Source organism: Tasmannia lanceolata, unplaced genomic scaffold (genome assembly GCF_043159265.1).
Source record: "Tasmannia lanceolata isolate RefF3 unplaced genomic scaffold, GAP_Taslan_0.1 ptg000006l, whole genome shotgun sequence".
Taxonomy (NCBI): domain Eukaryota; kingdom Viridiplantae; phylum Streptophyta; class Magnoliopsida; order Canellales; family Winteraceae; genus Tasmannia; species Tasmannia lanceolata.
This window is the reverse complement of record NW_027518683.1, coordinates 49322501-49329005: the sequence shown is the minus strand read 5'-3', so window position 1 is coordinate 49329005 and position 6505 is coordinate 49322501.

Genomic DNA, 6505 nt, shown 5'->3' with positions numbered 1-6505 from the left:
GATTGGGTGACTAGTGTAACTAGACCTATGGTACGGTTGCTATTCATAGCAAGCGTCCGTGATGAGGCTGGACTCCTAACTCTAGGACTCCCTAAAACCTAGGACACGGCACGACACCAGTGTTCCTAAATTGGGCTCTAATGGTTCTTAGATTGGAAACCATAATCCAATGGTTCCGAAAGACACAAGATAAATCGATTTAAGTTCTCGAGGTTAATGAGTTTCAGATTTCGAAGATTTTCAGTTTCTAGACATTTAAGGATTACCAATGGTTCTAGGGTTCACCAATTTCGGCCTTGAATGGCATCCAAAGGAGGGAATCGTGCGCTCTTTCCTTGTGCAATTTAATACTTAGGTTATAGCATCTTATTGCCTGGCAGAATCTCAGGATTTCCGTGGACAATAACCTCGGAGCCAACAACATGCTATAACTTAAATATTCAAATTGTCAAAGATCAAGTTGCAATTGGGATACGATTATGGATGCACTGGCCATTTTTCCAGGAAAATCTAAAGATCCTAAAATTTCTGTTTCAATGGATTAAGGAGTGAACATGTGACAGAATTTTAAAGTTCTTTAGGAATTTTTATATGATTTTCAATTAATTTCGAATTTTCCATGGATTTTATCAATTTTAAGCATATGAGCGGTTTTACAAGTGAAATTGTTGCAAATAAATTCGAAATGATTTGAAATTTCTACAGCAGCAAGATGAAAATGTATGTAGCTTACAGGATGAGTTTTGCATATTTTTACATTAAATTCACATTTAATCTTGATTAAACCATTAAATGTCCAGATTGCACAATTAACACATAAACTAGTAGAAATATAACTCTAAATCCTATGAAATTTCTACAGAAATACTATATGAATCAAAATAGCATGCAGTAAGATTTTCATGAATTTTAGAAATTATTTACTACCAATTTCGGATTTTACAATTTCCAGACCAGATTATAAATTAACACTACATCCCATATTAAAACAGATCCAAATCACACGAAAATTTTACAGTAACAAGTAATATGGAAGATAAGACTACTGTAAAACTTTTATGAATTTTAATGATGATCTGATGTTAGTAAAAATTCTCCTAAAATCTGATAAGTTTCAAAGAAAATATTAAATAATATACCAAATAAACTCCAAAAATCTTTACAAATTCATGGTAAAATGAATCAGTAACATATTATTTTCCCACGAAATTTCATTAATTTTAGAATCTGTTTGGTATATAATTTAATTTTTCTTCGTCAAAAGATGTTTTTTGAAGAGTTTTCCATTTTTAAAACACAATTTGCGGAAAAAATCAGAAAAATTCGGAAAAATACAGAAATATTTTGAGAACAATGCACCTACCTGTGGTGAAGATCTCCGCCCAATCCAAAAAAATATAAAAAATCCTGCCGCCGCCGATCCGCTCCGCCGTCTTTCGCTTTCTCTGGAGTGTTTAGAGGGAGTGATTGAGGGAGTGAAGAGATAATGGAAGAAGAATATTAGGGAGAGGGATGGAAGAATATATTGAGGAAAGGGATTGGAGGGAGTGATTAGAAGAGATAATGGAAGAGAAAGAGATAATGGAAGATAAATTTCTTTTTTTTTTCCCTTCTCTTATGGATGGGAAGGGAGATATATATAGGGAGAGAAAGAGAGAGAGAGAGATATGTTGGTGGAGAGCTCATCATGTTGTCCCTCTTAGTGGAGAATCCATCATTATTGTTCTTAGTGGAGGGCCCATCATGTTTCTTAGTGGAGAGTCCATCATTATTGCTCTTAGTGGAGGGCCCATCATGTTTCTTAGTGGAGAGTCCATCATTATTGCTCTTAGTGGAGGGCCCATCATGTTTCTTAGTGGAGAGTCCATCATTATTGCTCTTAGTGGAGGGCCCATCATGTTTCTTAGTGGAGAGTCCATCATTATTGCTCTTAGTGGAGGGCCCATCATGTTTCTTAGTGGAGAGTCCATCATTATTGCTCTTAGTGGAGGGCCCATCATGTTTCTTAGTGGAGAGCTACCATCATTGCTCTTCATAAGAGGCCTCACAAGAGGCCCCACTGAGGCCCCACAACGCGGGCCCCACAATGTGGGCCCTCGGTTGATTCGATTTTAAACAAATGTTCAATGCGGGCCCACCAAACGAGTCCAAATTTAATCAAAATGCATCATGCGGCCCCACCAAATGGGTCCAACTTTCTCGATCCAAATTTAATCGAAGCACCCAATGCGGGCCCACCAAACGGGTCCCAATTCTCTCTGGTTTAGATTTTTCTGAATAATCATTCTCAACATTTAGCGGGAAAATACGAAACACGACGGAAACGACCAAAAATATTTAGAAATGTAACAAACGGATGCGGGAAAGAAAGACATTGGAAAACCGACGGAAAACAAACCCTAATTTCTTTATCGATTAAGGTAGAGCAAAATGGGGTGTCTACAGATACCAAGACATATCCAGTAAAAGTTCAACTACTATGTTTGCAAGGCTTTTGTTTTCAAATTTGTTTTAATTATAAATAGTTAAAAAACATGTCCTAGATTTCAGTCAGAAAGTTCTTTAACCGTCGGTAATTAAACCCTCAGGTGGGTTTGGACACTGTCACCAACCATTGTATTTGTGGTTCCAGTCTTGACTGGGTTGCTCCAACTTTTTTGGATTTGCTTGATAGTGGATATTCTACTCATGAAGCCTTCTTTTCGACTGGAGTTTTTAATAGTTGTTGTCGGAGATCCTTGATAGTAATAGGCCAAAGGGGAAGTTGAGATAGAAATTCATGGCATCCTCCCAGATCTTTCCCTCGATTGTTAGGAAGCCAAGATGATCTGGATTTGTTGACTCGCTGTCTCGACTTTAGAAATGGTTATGCTGGTGGTAATCGATTCGTTCCAAATTAGAATGCAAGTGATTGGAGGTGTTCAAAGTGTAGCTACAGTAATTTTGGCACAAGGCACGTCTGTAGAAACTGTTTGGTGCTGAAATATAACAAAAAGGTAGATTTTGGCAAAAAGGCCGACTTTGGCAAAGTACGGATCCTGAAGGTGCCTCTCAAAAACATTCTAGAACCTTCTAGGGAAGGTAACCCTGTAATAAGCATACCTAGCGAAGTGATCAGTGACAGGAAGAAGACCTTGAAGAGCTGTTTGAACGGTGCTTTTTTCTTTTGCATCCTAGAGTCAAGCCACATCAATTCTTCATCGTGGGGAGATGCTTTGGGTGGCTATCTTGTTTCCCTCCAGCCTTGGTTCCCTATTTTAAACACTGCTGCAAGATTGGTGACACTTAGGTTTTCTAATATCCCTATTCATGCCTAGTCCCTATCCACCGTGGAGACCTTGGGACAGCATTTCAGTCAGGTATTGGAATCACAATTATCGGGTAGTCATGAGCACTGTCTGGAATTCGCCTTTGTTAAAGTATTAACTTCCTTATGGAGTTGCTTGCCATCTTTTATAAACATTATGGTAGATTCCACGATTTATCTGATCGGAGTTAGGTTGATGGATGAGCCATTAAAGCCCCTTAATGACTCTATGGTAGGGGGGACCCGGCTCCTTTGGTTTCAGATCTAGGTGTTTCCGTTGAATCTCTACCAGTTTACCCACTGGTGGTTGGGCCTCCTCCAGTAGTTTCTGGGGGTAATTTTGTCCTTTCCAGTGGGAAAGAGCCATTGGACTTACCTACCCCGAATTTTGAATTATCTTCTACCTCGGGAATGGCTAACCAGACATATGCATCGAAAGGTTTAGCCCCATCGTTTAAAGGGATATTGGTCAGCCCTAAAAAATATATGGTCAGAAGCATTTAAAAGCCAAATCAAGTATTTATGCTGGGAAAGGCTCTAGGAGGGATATATCCACTGGCTGCCATCAACATGTGTCAGTAGAAAAGACAGTAAAGATCAAAAATTATTTTTTCAAAAAGAAAAAGAATAAATGAGTCTTGAAAAATCCAACGAAGGATATCAATAGTCAGTCGAAAATACCTTGTGCTTTCTTTAAAAACTCTTGGCCCCAAAAGGCGCCTCCCAGGAGAGAGGTTGATAGGCCTCTCAGAAGACGCCTCCCAGGAGTCAAGAGATTCACTTGACCGGAAAGTTAGTTTGGAGATTCAGAATCGAATAAGTGTGGTTGAGGATAGGCAGGAACTGGACTCTAGGTTGATGGACTTTCTGGAATCGGAAGAAGATGAAGTTGTTCCTCATGAGGAAATGGATGAACTTTTGGCAATAGGGGATGTGTTCGGAATAGGTTTTGATGACAGTTTGGAAGCCACAAAAAACTTATTTCATTCTATGGCCATCAGGAACCTGAAGGAGTGTAGAGAAGTTGGTAAGGAGAATGAGGATAATGGAGCCGAGGGTAGTAACCCTGTATGAAAGGTCTTCCGGCCCAAAAAAAGAAGAGAGGAGAGATAGTGGAAAGAAAGAAAAGTTAAGTTGAAAAGAAAAAGAAGAAGAACAAAGAAAGATACAATAGAATAGTGGGAGAACAGAAAGGAGCTGATTTAGATAGGTTTGGGAGGTGTCGAAGGAATTGAAGCAAGGCTATGTCTTCTGAAGTTTTATTTTTGAGGCTGAAGGACCTGAAGGAGGCACTTCTCCAGGAATCCACCAACTAAATAGCTCTATGATCGTCTTGTTGATTATCTAGAATTTACCTTGTGCAACCGTAGCTTGAGAGACTCGTTCTTTCGCTTCGGATTCTTGTCTGTATGTTTTAGCTATGTTTCCTTTCTGGGTGTGCATTAGTTTGGAAGTGTTGGGGTTAAGGAGGTAATTGTGATCCGTTTTGTGTTTCCAATTATCCCCAAAGTCTTTGTAGGTGTTGTTTCTGAGATTCTAGGATGATGGTTAGCTGTAAAAAGTGGTCTTAGCAGGTATGGGTGGTAGATACATAATGTTTGTAAGAAGATGTAAAGGATACAATCTACTGTTTAGAACAGGAATGCTTATAATCCAATGTAAATGTTTTGTTTACTTCATTTTGACTTGGTCCCGGTATGCCGGTCCAGTCTGTTCTAATATTTTGTATTGCAGGATGGGACTACTGGTCTGATCGCTATCTCAACATTAATGAAATATGTCAACTTTAAAAAAAAAAGGTTAAATAACACCAACTCTAATAGCTTAAGCTTTTAGAATAATTCGTTTTTTACATGGTATCCAGATTTTGGGACTTCAGATGGAAAGACAATTACGGACAGTCTGTTTGAGATATTGTAATATCTGTTTTACAACTATCTAATGTTCATATGTAGGATCTTGAAGAAATTGGCATGCCTTGTTGACAGAGAATGCTATATTGGTGGTGCTTCTATAGAGAGTGGGATTAGTCACTAACCCAGAAATCTTGAAATTTTGGAGTCGGCCATCATTGGAGGGCTTATTGATTTGACCTCTTCCATGTTGGTCTTTTTAGTGGATCACAAAAGTATTTTGATTGTTAGCATTGATTTTAGTGGGATTAGTTATTTTTTTCTCTCTTTTGGGTATTTTAGTATTCATTTTGATTGAACAATTGCTACTATCCAATTGTTGAGATTTGAGTAGGGGCAACTCGGGTCGGTTTGGATAGGATTGAGGCCCGCCCAATCCCATCCCGAGATAGCATTCCGTCAATCCCATCTTGAGACTTGGATTGATGATGTCAACCCTAACCAAACCCGCCTCCAAATCAGGTGGGGTTGAGTCGGGTTAGGTTCGGGTTCATCTAGGTCCAAAGACGGGTTTGGTTGGAAAAAGACATAACCTTGAGGAAATCATGACGGAACTAGAAGGCGAACTTCGGGTTCAGGTTTCCAAGGCCTCAACCCTAACCCAACCTGAAATTAAATCGGGTTGGCTTTTCCCAACCCAACGCGAGAAAATAACAAACCAGCCTGAGCCAAAAATCGGGTTGAACATGTTGGGTTTAGGGGTTTTAGGGGGTGCCCATCACAATAACAAACCAGCCCTAGCAACAGACTGATAGGATACACTGTTTTTTCACATTATTCCACTATGCACTGCCCATAAATTTTACATAAACATGCCAATAGAAAAAATAAGGTACGGGTGAATCTTCCCGTTATCCAATCAAGGTTGGATGGGGATTAGCACTTGGACCCACTTAACTCACTATCTAAAAGGTAAACGAAAGAAAAACCCCACTTCCCATCAGCGTCTGATGATATTATCTCACATCTAATCATTCCCATTGTATATAAACATAAAAGATCGTTTCCCATTTTTACAGAAACATAACATGTATCATCTAAGATGCATTGTACAAAAACGCATAACCCAACAGAGTCTATAGTTATCTTCAAAGTCGAAATGGCCGTGCATACTACAGTGGCAAGAAATTCATGGCCTGAACAATTTATAGCACCATGGCAATCTAAGGGGCCGTCTGGATACGTGGATTTTAGAATCCATGTTTTAGTTTGAAAACAGTGTAAAAGAGGGTTCATGATCAAGCTGCTATATGCTGTCCTGATAGCGTGTCTTAGATTTTAAGTA